Raw genomic sequence first — 17,186 nt, 5'->3', positions numbered from 1 at the left:
CGATTGAATATCCAACTTGCAATGTTAATAATTGATAGTTTACTGATTTTTCAACACTTCAGTATACAGTGACAGCTAAAGGCACCGCATCCAGTATGACTCATAAGATCGGGAAATGACTTTCAAATATGTGAACGGTCGGTTGCACTAATTAAAATCAAATTGCTCCAGTGTTAGCTTTTACGGATTACAGGACAAGAAAAGCTATTGGATGACATCCGTGCTGAGGGTTTTGGTACTTGGATCAAATACAGTAATTACTATGGTAACCCTGTCAGCGGTCATCCGCATTGTAATATATAGCGTGCGGTTTGTCAGCTTGTCAGCAATCGCGTGTCAGTAGCGTTAAGAAAGACTTCTAGTTACCTGTTTCGTCAATCTCGTCTAATATCTCCGACTTTCGCAGCGACTAACTCTCCAAAAGATGGCCATGGCTAAGGATTTCGAGTACAATTTTGATGATCTCACTCGTCTCATGGAAGAGCAAGAACTTAACCCTCCTCCAGCTCAAGGGGCACGACCGAAGAAAAAATCCAAAAAATCAGCGAGCGCGAAAACCAGTGAGGGAATCACGCCGCCTGCAATCTCCTCCGAGATAGAACTCGAGCGTACTCGGCAGGACAACCTTAAACTACAACTCGAGATCACCAAGACACAGTTGGAATTGGCCAAACTGACGGCCCCGAATGCAAACCAATAACAGCTTACTCCAGGTCACGCGAGCTCTGATCTTCCGCTCACGAATGTTCTTGCAGCCTCCACACCCTTGAATCCGGCTATCGCCAGTTTTCCAACTTTGGATACACTTCGCACGCGCCAGAAGGCATCCTCCACCTTACCAAACCAGTACGTTTTCTCCAGTAAAGGTACGTTGGAGTACGATCAATTGTCTATGAGTGAGTTCGTTAGTGGTTATTTAGAGTTCCTAAAAACACAGCCAGAGCTCTCCAGTTCGAGCATGCTCAGCCATTTACAGTTGCTCATGGACAAAGCGACTACTTACACCTGGGCCAGTGTCCGGAATTTTCACTTGTCCATACATAATGCCGTACAAAGCAAGCGTATGTTATGGTCCGACTTCGACAAAATAAGGGAGCGTGCCCAAACATTCTTTACGCATTTAGATCTGAGAGCCCCGAGTACCACCTCGCCTACTTCAGCTTTCAACCGTCTACCTAAAGCAAAGCAAACCAAGTCATGCGAGACGTGGAATTACACTGGGGAATGTTCTTGCGACGCTACCCAAGCCATTGACAAGGAAAACCACCGCTGCCGTGTTTGCGACAGTGCGGAACACCCAATGCTCCATTGTAAGAAACGTAAATACCCCATCCCCCCTCTTTCTACTGGAGGGAAGACCACCAAACAGTCGTCTGAATGACAAAACGTTCCTGTCTCTTTGGCCGATGCAGTTCGCGTCAGTTTCGTAAACCAGCTCGGCCGCGGCTGCCACGTTTTCAAAAAAGACCTCAAACGGGCGTACCGCCAAATTCCTGTGGATCCGGCTGATTATCATCTCCTTGGCATGTGCACTGATGGCTTATTTTATTTTCATACGACTTTACCTTTTGGTCTGCGCTCCGCTACTATTGCCTGCCAGCGCACAACGAAAGCAGCGGCTTTTATTTTAAATAATCATGGCATTATGGCTGACGTTTACATCGATGATTTTTACGGCGCCGCACAACCCACTTCCTCTCACCATGCCTTCACATGCATGAACAGACTTTTTTCTGAGCTAGGATTACAAGCATCACCCGAAAAGGACACCCCACCAAGTTGTGAAATGACTTGTCTCGGCGTGCAGATCAACACAGCCAGTATGGTTTTAACCGTCCCTCAGTTTCGCCTACAAGATTGCAAGAAGAGCTTTCGTCGTGGTCTACCAAAACATCTTGCACTAGGAAAGATTTGCAACGGCTCCTCGGACAGTTGGCCTTCGTGACCTCGTGTGTCCGCCCCGGACGCGCTTTCATGTGCCGCCTAATCAACACCTTAAAACACGCTCCACTAACTTGTAAGTCACGAACTAAAATCCCAGATGACGTTCGACCTGATCTCCAATGGTGGCTGTTTTTCTTGCAACATTTCAATGGTGTCTCAGTAATTCCAACTGACATTGTCGTCTCCAATCCTCACCTTTTTGCTACGGACGCTTGCCTTATCGGCTGTGGAGCCGTTTGTTTCGGCGAATTTTTCCACTGCAAGTTTCCGGACGACATCTTGCAGCAGCGTCTCCACATCAATCAGCTGGAATTACTAACTGTCGTTGTCGCCGTGAAGACCTGGTATAGCAAACTTCAAGGGCTCACTTTGGAACTCTTGGTCGACAATGAGGCCACTGTCCACGCTATTAACAATCAGCGATCCAAAGACCTTTTCATGCAGAACTGTCTTCGGGAGCTCTGGCTATGTTTAGCCATTAACAACATTAATTTACGCGCACGCTATGTTGAGGGCTCCGCTAATTCCTTTGCGGATGCCCTAAGCCGACTCCATTTAGGATCGGAATTCGCGACTCGAGTTTCTTCTGTACTGGCAGAGCAAGATTTCTGCGAGATAGCACTCAGCGACAGCGTTTTTCACTTTACAATTCTTTAAGCCATTTTCTCGTTTCTTTTTCTCTCGGCAGACGACTGCTTGGCGCTACAGTCATATCAGTCTCAGCTCCTGACGCTCGCCTTCCAAGACTCAACCAAGAGGACAATGCGAACTTATCTCCGCGCTTTTCAGTTATTTTGTTCTCATTTTAAATTTCCCTTTTTCCCTGTTACAAAGGCCACATACCTGGCCTACCTCGCATTTCTCTCTCAGTCACTCAAGTCTTTTTTTTTTTTTCGTCGGTTAGGAATTACCTCAGCATTCTCTCGCATATCAATAAGCCTTTAGGTTATAGTTGCGCCTTTATAGGCGATTACGACACACGTCTCGCAAACCGGGCCGTCAGAAGGCTTTTAGGCGATTTCACCGCGCGCAAGCACGCCATGAGTGTGGATATCCTTTTACAAATCTCACGCCAATTCGACCCTGGCAACGTTTTCCATACCTGCATGGCTGCGTTTTTTCTCGTTGCCTTTTTCTCCTTTTTACGGATATCTAATTTGGTTCCGCGCACGCTCGGCGATCTTTCTCATCACAGTCCCCTTTTTCTAAGGCGCTCTAATGTTAAATTTTCTGCTCGTGGTGCTTCCTCTCGGTCACCCGCACGAAGACCCTGCAATTTAATCAGCGTATTCTCGAAATCCCGCTTCCACTCATACCCGGGTCCCCGCTATGTCCCGTTTCAGCCTTAAGTGCTTATCTTCAGCGCGTCCCTGCAGAGCCATTTTCGCCCCTGTTTGGTGTGTACATCAATAATCAGTACCAGCCGATTTTAGCACACCATTATAACTCTTTCATTAAGAGAGCAGTTTCCAGCTTAGGGTTGGATCCAACATGTTACTCGTCCCACAGTTTTCGTCGCGGGGGTGCTTCGTTCGCCTTCAATAATCGCGCTCCTACCGAGTTTATCAAGTCGCACGGCGACTGGCTTAGCGATGCTTATTTAGTGTATCTAACCATGTCAAATGACGAAAAGTTCAAAATCCTCGATTCAATCACCACCAAACTGCGACACACACATTGACTCCACCTTTCTTTTCCTGGCTTTGGGGTCTCTTTTCCTTAGCGGAACGACATCAATAAAGATTTGTTTGTTTGCCCAGCCAGTCTCTCCCTTGTGTCTATCGTGGTGTGTGATGGTAATTGAGGGTTTTGGTACTTGGATCAAATACAGTAATTACTATGGTAACCCTGTCAGCGGTCATCCGCATTGTAATATATAGCGTGCGGTTTGTCAGCTTGTCAGCAATCGCGTGTCAGTAGCGTTAAGAAAGACCCAGCCCACCCTACCCATGGGTCTCTTTCCCTTAGCGGAACGACATCAATAAAGATTTGTTTGTTTGCCCAGCCAGTCTCTCCCTTGTGTCTATCGTGGTGTGTGATGGTAATTGATTTACATGAACCAGAATTCGAGTTATCGGGGTACATTTTTATCAAGGGAAACGAAATTTAGTTCGAGTTAGCGGTGAATTCTAGTTATCCGAGTTCGAGTTAACCGAGTTAAAATGACTGAAAAGTGGGGTCAAATCCAAGGGAAATAGGACGGTTCGAGTTACCGGGGGAGTTCGAGTTTCACTTGAGACTTGTGTTTTTTTCGACCAATATCCGTGTATGATTTCCATTTTTTTATGATGAAAAGAGTCACTTAACAATGGCCGAAGAAAGAAATTTAACTCAGAGACAACTTTGAAATATGATTTGTATTAATCATTCTCAGCGAAATGCTTTCATGGTGCAGCTGTTAAGCATTGATCCACAAGAAACATCAACCTCAACTCTTGTATTGGAAACAAAGCAAACCCTTGACAACAATTTAAATGCATTTTTCCCGATGTTTAACTTAAGCCTTTTATTTCGTTAATAATAGCACAAAGAGACCCTTACAACTCTAGTCCACTCTACAGTTTCTGCTTGAATCTTTGGTTGAGGATTTTGGTTCTTCAGCTCTTCAAAACTTCAGTTATGACAACTTCTTGAAGATCTTAAAACCGGTGTGAGTGTTTTCAGCAGCACATGATGTTTTGCTGCCGCTACTGCAGCTGCGAGGATAAAATCTGTTACTATAATGAGTCAGCCAGGCACTGTTGGAACTGTACGGGTATTTGAGGCCCACCACGTCACCATATTGCACAGGAGTCCCATCATCAGCGTTCTTGGAGTAGATCTCAAAGGTGACGTACGAATAGCTCAGCCAGTCATGTCTTGCCATGGAACTGGTGACTCTACAAACAAACCGATCTAAAATCTATACCAGTACATTTTAAATAATTTTATTTCCTACATATAAATAAACGATGTAGCCTTAGCCCTCAGTAATTGTTTGTTACTATTTTTATCCTTTCTAACGTATTGTTAACAATCATTGTAAATGTTGTCTCTTTTTTAAAAACAAAAAACTATTTTTTTTCGTGAAAAGCCCTACCGTTTATTTCTATGCCAAGTATGTATTATTCTAATTACATAAGATAATTCCAGACTTCAGGAGTGATTCATCGCTTAGTTTTCAGCTACAGCTCTGTTTCGTATAATAATAGTAATCACTCCTGAAATATTGTGCGCTCTCTGAAAACCGATCGACACAAGCAATTATACCGTGTCACAACAAAATAGTAAAAAAAAACACTCATGATCGAGAGACAAAGCATTAAAGGTTTCAATCTGAAATTACTAGCGAACTTCTACTGCCGTTTTTTGCTATGGTCTTTCTTGTTGATCACTAGTGGGTTATGTACTTACGATTCTAGTCTACAATGAGCGTTGGAAGACGCGTTGCAATACAGTCGGTAACTGCTACCATATTGGTTGGAACTGAGTGACACTGTATCACCACTGTTGATTGGCTCTCTGTCCGTCTTTCCCTTGGCAGTGATGGTAAACGTTAGCGTTGAGCAGGAGGACCATCCCGTGGAGGTGAGGATAGTTCTGCTTTGGCAGGTATGCCTGTCGCAGTGAGATTTATGGCAGTGCAACCATTGCTTCGAGTAGCCACCAGAAGTGAAGGCCAACCGCAGAGCGATAGTGTCTCCACTGTTAATGATGGGATATCTGTGACCTTCGAGAGTGAAAACAGAATCATGTGCAGTTATTTCATAGGCAGCGTTTTCAGTAGAGGCTGGGGATGCAGCGAAGAAGAAAAAACGGACTTGAAATTGTACTAGATTTCTTTATTTTTATGTCTTGATAACTGGCTTTCACGAAATGAACAAGTTCCTGACAGTTGAGGGAGACATTGTACTCTTGCCTTTCAAACATGATTATTGAGAACATCAATTATCTATCAGTTTTCTTACCCTGAGACAAACCGTCCCAAACGTCTTCATGGGAATGTTCAAGGTTAGTTTATCATTGGAAACGCTGTAAGCAATGGGCGCTGAATACACGCCAACCGCCAAATAAATTGCCATGAAAGCGGCCACGATAATAAACTTCATTTTGAACGACTTGGTAATGGCTCTTTTCTCGTATGGCGTCTCTGAACGTTGAGTTTTGAATCTGTCTGGCTTCTCTACAAGTATAATGATGTTGGCTCAGAAATAAGATGGTCAAGCATTTAAACTGTAGCTAGTAGGTCCTCTTGAAAGGAGAACGTGACTACAACTTCGACCTTGATCGGAAAGCGTTCGTATTCATTTTCTGATTGGCCGTGTAAGGTTTATGGTGACTTCATTGGTCTACAGCACGTGACAATTGATTAGCACTAGCAGGCCTCTTCCTCCTGGGTATCAGCACTTCATTGTCCTGTAAAGATACGACGTGTCGAGACGTAAGCAGTTTTGAAGATCAACTACGTGACCTAACATTCTCAGTCAGTAGACATCCTGTTTTTGTCCAGAGAAATTACATTTCTCTTCCTTGTTGCTGATAAAATCTAATCCCTACGAAAATGCGGAAGAAATAGTTCTATTTATGAAAGACATTATTCACTGATTATTTCTTGTCGAATAATACATTTGGAATAATTAAAGTTCCATTTAACCACTTTATAAACAGCTTCATTGCTTCGCTTTGAAAACAACGCTGAAGAAGTTGCACGCGGAACTAACGTTTGTTTGTAAACTTTACACTATGATTTTCCCAGATCGATGAAAGAAACATTGTCTTGGCAGTGACGTTAAAGTTAGTAGGAATTGCGTGGAATCACGGGCAGTAAACTTTAAAGCTTAGGATTTTTTTTGGAAGTAACTCGATACATTCAGTGTTAGATCGCATAACTAAGGTAGCCTTAGCTTGGCGTAACTGAACTAACAAGGAGTTCGATTCGTCTGTGCTTGTTTCCGCGGAGATTTGTCCAGTGTAGTTGGCAATTCCGGTGATAGTTTCACTGCCATATACAAGTACAAAGCACCGTCTATAGGCTAAAAGGATCAGGTAATAAATATCTTGTAATTCAAGGGAGTTCCAAGGTGCTCTGCAAAGCTATTAATGAGGGACTGACCTCAATTCGACCTTTCTGGAGACGATAACCACACAAATCAACGTCAAAGAGGCTTTACTAAGTTCTACCGCCATAGGTAAGATGTATCCAATATCATTTCCTGTTTTTGAGGTTTGTTGTAATTGCATTCCGGATATTGATTTCTTTTCAGATCTGTCCATCAATCTCGAATTTGTCATTTTGAAAGATCGCTAAACGAATACTGAAATTACTGAAATTAATTTAACGCAAACTAAAGCATTATATTTATTTATGTCAGAATTGATTCAAGATTATTTGACGCGAAACTGCGTGTCATATTTGTGTCGTCATAAGCGACGTTTGAATTAACATGATTTGTCGTGTGTGCGAGTTGGCAGCTAGAGTTTGTGTGTTTACGAGAGTCACGTCAGATCGAACGGAATTATACTAAGACGGCTGGGCACTAGTTTAGATCCTATAGACGAGAGGATTGGTCGCTAGTTGGCTTGTGCGGGTGGATTTCCTGCCTCCTTCGTGTTGGCAGCTTCGCTTTTGTGTACCATTTATCCGTTTTAAGATATCTCATTTTTATTTTCCCAACTTTCAGTTGCCAAGTTAGGTTTTTTTTCTTTTATAGCTTGTTTTGAGATGCGGTGCGTTGTGTGTTTGCATGTATCGAAAATCTATCTTCGTATCCTTCGTGATTTCGCATTTTAAGCTTACGCTTAATTGCTTGTCTGTTTTCTTTCTTTTTTTTTTTATTTATTTATTTAAAGTAACACGTCTTAAACAAATTACACGTATCACAAATTACAAATTACAATAACAAAGTACTCTGGTATGGCTAATCCGATACTACAATGTACATTACTTATTTACACCTGGTGTTACTTACTTACATTAGGAAAACGAATAAAATAAAGTAATTCATTCATTTTGACAACACACGTTAGCTACAACTAAATCAAACAGGATAAAAAAAAATAAGAAATAAAAAAAAGAGAAAGAGAGAAAATAAAAGGAAAGGAAAACTTAAAATTACAAAATGAAAAAAAAAGCAAAGGAACCATTTCTAATCTTGATTTAATGCAATTAAAAGTAACTTAGTCTGTAAAGTTTGTGAGGAGCATTGTCGCGTTACGAGTACTTTTTCGGTGTTAATTTACAAATTTTCAACTTTGGATTTATAATTGTTCTAGCAATAAATTCTGTTAGTACAAGTGAACTGTTGTTTAGCTTACTTACATACACATAGAATTTCATGAAAAGGAGGGTGTAATTGAATTTTCTCACTAACTCCATGTATGTTGGGTGTTTAAAGGTGGCGAAAAGCGTTTCTTTTGTATCTGGTTTAAAGTTTGAACCATTCTGAGTGTTAAACCAATTAATGACTTTGAACGTGAAGGTTTTTGTAAATGCGCAGTCGAGATATTGCATGTCTGTTTTCGTTTATCGAAAATCCAGGTTCCTAGTTTCGTGTAGGCTTTGAAAATGTTGATTGCAGTTTTATTGTTTATTGATAGCTTTCTTTCATCATTCCTCCAGGTATCCATATCGGGGGTTATTTTGCTCGCACAAGCCAACATATCGAGACTCGGTCAACTTGGCTTGTGGTTAGTGCAGTTTGCACAGGGGCTGGTACGCTTTCGCAAGCTAAAATATATCGGCCTGAATATTCGGCGCGGGTTGCCCTAAACAGCGAAAGGAGTCATTGTACTTTCGCAAGCCAATATTTCGCTAGACAACATTTATATGGGCTTGAACGGATTGATGTAAGCAGCACTTCAAAGTGAGACATATTGTCAGGGATTGTCAGAGAGCTTTAGAGATTGTCAGAAACTCTCAGAAACTGAAAAAGACTGCCTTGCACTTGCGTTGTCCTTGCATTGTTAGAAATACACTTGAACAGTGTTAACAGTCATCGTGTTGTTGCTTTTTCAAGATCAAAAGTTAGTATGCGAATCTCGGTTGAACAATACCAGTCAAGGATCGGCTTTCATAACCATTTCGTGTATGCAAAGAATGCCTTATCGCGTTTTAAGGATCAGTTCTGGAATACGATGGGCGTGGTGCCAATTACGGACAACGATGTCGTATTGTAGAAAATTTGCCACAATTCTTGGAGCTAAGACGTTACTGAATTCTCATGCCAAAATTGAAACAAATTGTTACACAATACAAAATTTGGAATGAAGTGATGCTTTGGTTGACACAAATGATGTGCCACAATGTTCATATTCCGTTACTTATATGGCAAACAAATGATGTGGAGGAAAATCTAAACCCTACAATTTTCGATGGTAGGGTTTGATTGTCACTGATCCGACCGTCATTTTCTGCGAATTAGAACATGCATGAAATGGACACGCACGCCAACTAAACGTTAACGCTCTAAACCGTAACGTAAACACTATCTAAAATTACTTGCGAGTGGCTTCCAGAATAACTGCGAGGTAAAACACTTGCCACAAGACATTGGATATCAAAACAAATATTGTGGAGGGATTATTAAAGTTTAAGATAAGAATACTACTCCAAATAACTAAAATACTATTTTCTAATTACATTTCTCAAATTACTCCATTTGTGATGGCACAAATGTCATCGTGTTTTAAAATGAGGTTAAAAAGTTTGCTTTTGAAAAGTGTTTTAGTTGACAAGTTTGAGTGCAGGGTCAGATCATGTCTCCCAGGTTCGTGTTTTCTGCATCCGGTTTTCTTTACAAGATCTTATCAACTTTAGTGCAACACAAAGAGGAAAACAGAGACAGCTAACAACATCAACAACGTCTCACTCAAAAACCTACCGTGACAATCAAAACACAAAACTATAACAATATCATCTGATAATTTCCAGGTCAAATGCATATTTGTCTTTGTAAGACTCGATCTTTCTCCTGCAAATTTAATCAGTGAATATCCCGTCTCTCTTATCTCACGCTCTCATGGGTAAAACAGGTAATAAATAAGCATTGTGGGTCCACCCTTCCTTCAAAACGTCTCCTAATTTATAGCACATTAATAGTTACTACATGCTATTTTTAGAACTACTCGGATAAAATCGGGACCCAGGGATTTTATGTAGCACGATATTTTTATTTCCCATATAATAAACCAAAGACCTGCATTGATTTAAAAAGGCTCCCTTCCTCTAAAGGTCTTTCACGACTGAATATATTTCTCGTCAAAAAGAGGCGTAACACTGCGACAACGGTACAGAGTGAGGTAATAGCGGTGCTAACGGGCTCTCGAAGGCAGACTAAACACACTAACGGGGAAGGGGTAGGGATCGGGTTGCAAAAAAGGTGAGGAAGAAGGGGAAGGAACAACACCCCATCCCGATAAAGAAGCTCGTTTCCAATAAGCATCCCAGTTTAATTTCCTTAACCTGTAAAATTCAAAAAAGCAAAAAGGACGCTACGCACGCACAAGTACGCAGTGCGGACCTATTTTTTATTCGAACCCAGTTAGCCGGTATATCTTTCAACCATAGGCGTACGAGCTGGGCGGGAGGGGCGAGGGGTGCTGAAGCCCCACCCCCAGCCACGGAAATTATGTGATTTTTCGGGCAAAAAAGGTCATGATTCCGGCAACGACACTTGAGAGAAAACATTACAAAATAATGCTGCTGACGTGATTTCCAAAACTCGTAAATAAAGTTTCTAGTTAGTTACTTTTTTAGAACTTTTCCTTTTAATTAAATAAGTTTTAGATTTTATTCAGATTGAGACTGTTGATAGTGTATGATTGACTGATTGATTATGCAAGCTTTGAATATAAATATTTTTGGAATTATAGCAATTTCATTAGATATAGAAATTGTGAACGTTTTTGTTTTTCATGCAATTTGAGTGCGATTTCAACAATCACGCATTCAGGCATTGCGATAATTTTTCGGGCAAGAAGGTCACCGCCCCGCCAAGTCCGAAAGTGCCCGTACTCTTATGTTTTCAACAGAGCTGGATGACTTCATTTTCAATGCAATTGCATGTCAAGAACCTGTCGTTAGTTTGAACCGAATCTTTCCAGTAGAAGAGATCTAGTGGAAAGAACATTTATTCATCTAATCATACTCGAAAGCTCTCGTATTTCACCCGTGACTGTATGCTTTTTCAAATAATTTTGTTGCGTTTTGTTTGACACCTTTTCACCTTCTTCTTTATTTTGTTTGTGGCACCGAGACCGAACAATTTCAGTTTTTAATAGACAAAAACCTTGTACCAGAATAATTTTAAGTATATTACTGTCCTTTTTGCAAACACAGGTAAAATTTCATCATCAATTTCATTTCACCACTACTTTCAAGTGTTTTGTATAAATTTCAAAATTTGTTTTCGATATTTGGTGTTGATAGAAATGATTTCTTTTGGGAATATATTTGAAACAGTCGCATTTAAGTTTGTAATACAGTGTAAATAATCTTGGTACAAAGTTTTTGTCCATTTTTTACTCGAACTTCAGGTGGATTCCTTCTTAATATTTACGAGCAGAATAACTGACTTTCCTATGGTGAAATAGTCTAGAACAACGATGAGTTCATTAGCAGCCAATAACGTAACGATTTAGGAGCAGTAAACGAAAAATTACATCATTTGTCTAGAGACGTTTTGTGAATTGTTCGCGGGAAAGGGAGAAACTCCCATATGAAGAGGTCGGTAATGCTCGTCGTCTCGTTTAGGGGTGTAAATCAAGGACTCTGGTGTCACTGGGGGTAGTCAGGACAAAACAACACCATTTTTAGCCGTCAAAGTATCTTTTAGGATGCACTCGAGTAAAGCTCATGCCACAGGCTGACACTATCCCGTCTTGGGTTATGTTTTGGTGACGTATTCTTGGATTTAAACGCTGTTGTTGGAGCCAAATCCTGTCTGTTCCATTTCTCTCCGAAGATTTTATCTCCTGCAACAGAATCCGGCCTCCCTGAAGCCAGAGCGGAGTTTCCCTACGTTTTAGAAAAGTGCTTTCCCAGGCCAAAACACTGTTTTCACAATATCATGATGATATTGATTACATTCACTAGGGAGTAAACATAGCAATACATAACTGAAAGTTACCTTCATATCATTAACGCATTCCCCATAAAAGTGAATGAAAGTGAGAAAAAGACAGTGACATTTTTATTTTTCTTCAGCATGAGATCGCTTTCTGGGAATACTAAATTTAGTCGGTTTGAGATAAACACTTCCAAATTCAGAACTCTTACTTTACTGCATAAGATTCGTGAGGCTTCACTTCTAAATACCTTCGAACTCGGCTTCGTACTTTATCAAACTGAACTCGTGGATTTCAAGTCAGATTCTACTAGAAGCTAAGGATCGTTCTCTTCGGACCTGGGCCGAATTACACTTTTTCTTACAAGACTAATTTTTATCCGACCGAGGCTGAATATTCTTAATTTTCTGCCGATTTTAAGCTGAGAAAATTCTTGTGAATATTCTTAGCGCATGACATTTCTGTTTTGGAATGTAATTTGCAGGCGTTAAAGCCTGATAACGCACTTAACTTCTTGCAGAAATGTTAGTAGCGTCGAAAATACGGCTAGAGCTGTTTGTGTTGCTTTTTGGCTAGTTTTGCCGTTTAGAGAAAGGAAGAATTTCATGCGGTTTAGTTAAAAACATATAATTGTTTTGTATTTTCCACGGACAAAATTATATTTTTGCCAAAACCTTAGACGCGGATTTATTCTTAAAATATTCTCAAAATTTCGCAAATTTCAGCCTCGATATTCTTATCAATTATAGTTCTATAAACTAGTAGTAATCGTACAAAATGTCGTAGATTAAAGAATGCGTTCGAGTTTTGGTAGGCTTGGTATGTTAAAAAAAATTCTGGGGACAGTATTTTGTGCCTGAGCTGTTAGATAGGCGTGAAATTGGTCTCCCTTCAGCAGGCGCGGAATCAAATGAATTGATTGCAAGACAGGCTTAGTATGTTAAAAAAAAAAGAAATTCTGGGGACAGCATTTTGTGCCTGAGCTGTTAGGTAGGCGTAAAATTGGTCTCCCTTCAGCAGGCGCGGAATCAAATGAATAGATCGCAAAACAGGCTTGGTATGTTAAAAAAATTCTGGGGACAGCATTTTGTGCCTGAGCTGTTAGGTAAGCGTGAAATTGGTCTCCCTTCAGCAAGGGCGGAATCAAATGAATTAATTGCAAAACAGGCTTGGTATGTAAAAAAAAATTCTGGGGACAGCATTTTGTGCCTGAGCTGTTAGGTAGGCGTGAAATTGGTCTCCCTTCAGCAGGCGCGGAATCAAATGAATTGATTGCAAAACAGGCTTGGTATGTTAAAAAAAAGAAATTCTGGGGACAGCATTTTGTGCCTGAGCTGTTAGGTAGGCGTGAAATTAGTCTCCCTTCAGCAGGGGCGGAATCAAATGAATAGATCGCAAAACAGGCTTGGTATGTTAAAAAAATTCTGGGGACAGCATTTTGTGCCTGAGCTGTTAGATAGGCGTGAAATTGGTCTCCCTTCAGCAGGGGCGGAATCAAATGAATTCAGTTGCAAAACAGGCTTGGTATGTTAAAAAAAAATTCTGGGGACAGCATTTTGTGCCTGAGCTGTTAGGTAGGCGTGAAATTGGTCTCCCTTCAGCAGGCGCGGAATCAAATGAATTGATTGCAAAACAGGCTTGGTATGTTAAAAAAAAAATTCTGGGGACAGCATTTTGTGCCTGAACTGTTAGATAGGCGTAAAATTAATCTCCCTTCAGCAGGGGCGGAATCAAATGAATAGATCGCAAAACAGGCTTGGTATGTTAAAAAAAATTCTGGGGACAGTATTTTGTGCCTGAGCTGTTAGGTAAGCGTGAAATTGGTCTCCCTTCAGCAAGGGCGGAATCAAATGAATTGATTGCAAAACAGGCTTGGTATGTTAAAAAAAAAAATTCTGGGGACAGCATTTTGTGCCTGAGCTGTTAGGTAGGCGTGAAATTGGTCTCCCTTCAGCAGGGGCGGAATCAAATGAATTGATTGCAAAACAGACTTGGTATGTTGAAAAAAAAAATTCTGGGGACAGCATTTTGTGCCTGAGCTGTTAGATAGGCGTGAAATTGGTCTCCCTTCAGCGGAAGCAAAAACAAATGAATTGATCGCAAAACAGGTGTATACGAGAGGGTTGTGTTTTATATACCCAGTCGGTAGTCCGCAGTCCGCAGTCCGCAGTCCGCAGTCCGCAGTCCGCAGTCCGCAGTCCGCAGTCCGCAGTCCGCAGTCCGCAGTCCGCAGTCCGCAGTCCGCAGTCCGCAGTCCGCAGTCCGCAGTCCGCAGTCCGCAGTCCGCAGTCCGCAGTCCGCAGTCCGCAGTCCGCAGTCCGCAGTCCGCAGTCCGCAGTCCGCAGTCCGCAGTCCGCAGTCCGCAGTCCGCAGTCCGCAGTCCGCAGTCCGCAGTCCGCAGTCCGCAGTCCGCAGTCCGCAGTCCGCAGTCCGCAGTCCGCAGTCCGCAGTCCGCAGTCCGCAGTCCGCAGTCCGCAGTCCGCAGTCCGCAGTCCGCAGTCCGCAGTCCGCAGTCCGCAGTCCGCAGTCCGCAGTCCGCAGTCCGCAGTCCGCAGTCCGCAGTCCGCAGTCCGCAGTCCGCAGTCCGCAGTCCGCAGTCCGCAGTCCGCAGTCCGCAGTCCGCAGTCCGCAGTCCGCAGTCCGCAGTCCGCAGTCCGCAGTCCGCAGTCCGCAGTCCGCGGTCCGCGGTCCGCAGTCCGCAGTCCGCAGTCCACGGTCCGCAGTCCGCGGTCCGCGGTCCGCGGTCCGCAGTCCGCAGTCCGCAGTCCCCAGTGCGTGTTCTATACTGACTGTGTAAATCGACACCAACTATGTTTGTTCCGTCGGTAGGCGATACTACGTGCTTTTAGTACCAAAACTAGGGCAATTATTTTCCTTACGAACACGACTTTCAATTGCCTTGGCTTTGGAGTAACAGCTACAGGGCATTTTTGGTGTATTATTGGACCATAAAACAGGCAGATACGATTAGCAACACAACAGTTTAATCAAGCGGGTAATAGAAGAACATCACATGGTCGACCACGAGGTCTCCACACCGTGCCGCGAAGCTACTGGGAAATATTGTTACGAAACAGATTACAACACAATTTTCACTTCCGAAACAATGAAACGGAGGACATGTTGGTGTACCAAAGCAACCCTGTGGAAGTTGAACTCTTTTCCTATGTAAACACTTTCGTTGGGTTGATGTTACATAGTTTGTGGACACAAATCTAGGCCAGCGAAGTGAAACTCATTCCTCCTTTGATTTATTCAGCAGAAAGCAGCGTTGGTTTTGGTCGAAGAGAAGATAGTACACAACATATAGCCAAGCTACAGCTTTCTGTTCGTACGAAAAGTCGTACACATTTCGTGAAGACATGTCTGCAAGGTTTTTAAATGCCATTAAACCCAAATGAAGCTTTAAATAAACAGCTTATCCGCTACAGTCTTCAATAAGCTACCTCGAAAAGTCGTGCACATTTCGCGAAGACAAGTCTACAAGGTTTTTAAATGCCATTAACACTGACTTCGAACTTTAAATAAACAACTTCAGTATCTGATACAGTCCACAATAGGCTTCCTCGACACCCGCAAGTCCGCAATATTGCGCAACACTCGAAAGAAAGCACATGGACGAACATGGACATGACGTCATTCGCCCCTGAAGAAATTTTTGGGAGGCCAAATTGGTGTGCGCAGATAGATTCACACATCTCGAATTTTTCAGCATTACGCTATTAGAATTGCGTTCTGTCGAACGCAAAAAGAAAGAGTGTATGTCGGAGAGGATAAAAGCAAAAGAGCAAGAGACTTCGTGCCTTTGAAAATTTTTTTGAAAAATGAACAACATACAATGCGTGTACCATAGTGCCAATCGTTTTCCCACGATGTGGGAAAACGGAATTCCAACTTCCAGTTTCGTTTTTCGTTTACCCACGCCATCAGAAAAGGAAATTCGAGATTCCATTTTCGTTTTCCGTTTTCCTACTACATTGAAAGTGGAATTCCAACTTCTAATTTCGTTTTTCGTTTTCCCACAACTTTGGACAACACAATTCTAATTGTCATTTCATTTTTTTCGTCTTTCGTTTTTATAAGATACTGAGAAACGGAATTTGAACTTTGATCTGTGTTTTTTGTTTCTTTGTTTTGTCACTTTGGTATGTTCCCTGGACCGGAAGAATCTTAGCACTTCTTGTCGCTAACGCAGTTGTCCGTTTCGTAAACGGTCGATGCCAATTTCGCGACACTTAGAAATTTTTTAACTATCAACGAATTTTTCTCGAAGAAATTAAAGGAAAAAGAAAATTTGTAAGTAACCAACCAGTACCGAACCCGAAACCTCTGTTTCCTAACATCCCTCTTCTACTGCTACACTACCAGGTTGATCCGCCAAATCTCTGCAAAATTTAATAATAAAACGCGACTTTCTTAAATATTAATGATGGAGTTGCCCCAACCATCAAATAAAAGCTAACCGCAAGCACACCACTATGAATATGAACAATCAAGCATTTGACGAGTGCGTTTTACTCAATCAACAAATTAAAACCAGTTTCTACCTTGTCCAGGCCTATACTAAGGCAGATATGGCATCGTCCATTCTGAAAGGCTTGGTTGCCAATGATGGCATCGACCGTTAAAAATGGCATCGACCGTTTACGAAACGGGAATCAGCGTCGCTAACAATAGACCTGGAAACCACATCCTTGATGAGGTCTTTGTTCTCCGTTTTCTTATTGCGGAAAACAATAGTTATGAAGACCTTCTCGAGGTAATCAAGAACCGTTACCCGAATCTTAGGGGCTGCACAGTAGGGTGGTAAGTTTAAAAAGGTGTTTCAGTTATCATGGTATCAAGATAATCGCGAAGAGAAGGTCAGTTGCGGATGGAACAGTCAATATCCGGTCAGTGTAAAATGAGGACTGTGGACGGCAGACTGCAGACTGCAGACTGTGGACGGCGGTAAAATGCAGACTGAGGGTGAAAATGCAGACTGCAGACCAGGGTCGGGTTGTTCAAAAGCCGGTTAACGCTAACTCAGGATTAAAAGTTAACCGAAGTATTGATTTTTCTTGTATAAAAATGTTTTTTACTGCTCACGTTTAGTGTAGTTTGAGCTTAGTCGAGCGCAAAACTGAAGGACAAACATTAAAAACAGAAAACATGACCGAAAAGTTACAAAAGTGAAATCAAAATTCTTGTTAATCCTG

The 17,186-nt window shown here is 41.9% G+C and overlaps 2 pseudogenes across 1 annotated transcript; one reads left to right on the top strand and one right to left on the bottom strand.

Moving 5' to 3' along the window:
• Positions 1–399: 399 nt before the first annotated feature.
• LOC149114709 (uncharacterized) lies at positions 400–1,436 on the top strand (annotated as a pseudogene).
• A 2,862-nt stretch (positions 1,437–4,298) lies between these two features.
• On the bottom strand, positions 4,299–6,405 carry LOC149114708 (uncharacterized; annotated as a pseudogene). The gene is made up of 3 exons (XR_016205876.1): positions 5,892–6,405; positions 5,338–5,653; positions 4,299–4,823 (listed from the first exon to the last, which is right to left on the bottom strand). The product of XR_016205876.1 is annotated as an uncharacterized LOC149114708 (transcript).
• Between the last annotated feature and the right edge of the window lie 10,781 nt (positions 6,406–17,186).

This window comes from Orbicella faveolata, unplaced genomic scaffold (assembly GCF_042242905.1).
Source record: "Orbicella faveolata isolate gen_17 unplaced genomic scaffold, um_ofav_v1 contig_13, whole genome shotgun sequence".
NCBI lineage: Eukaryota > Metazoa > Cnidaria > Anthozoa > Scleractinia > Merulinidae > Orbicella > Orbicella faveolata.
Note: the sequence above shows the minus strand (reverse complement) of the source record. Positions and strands in the feature narration are given on the sequence as shown.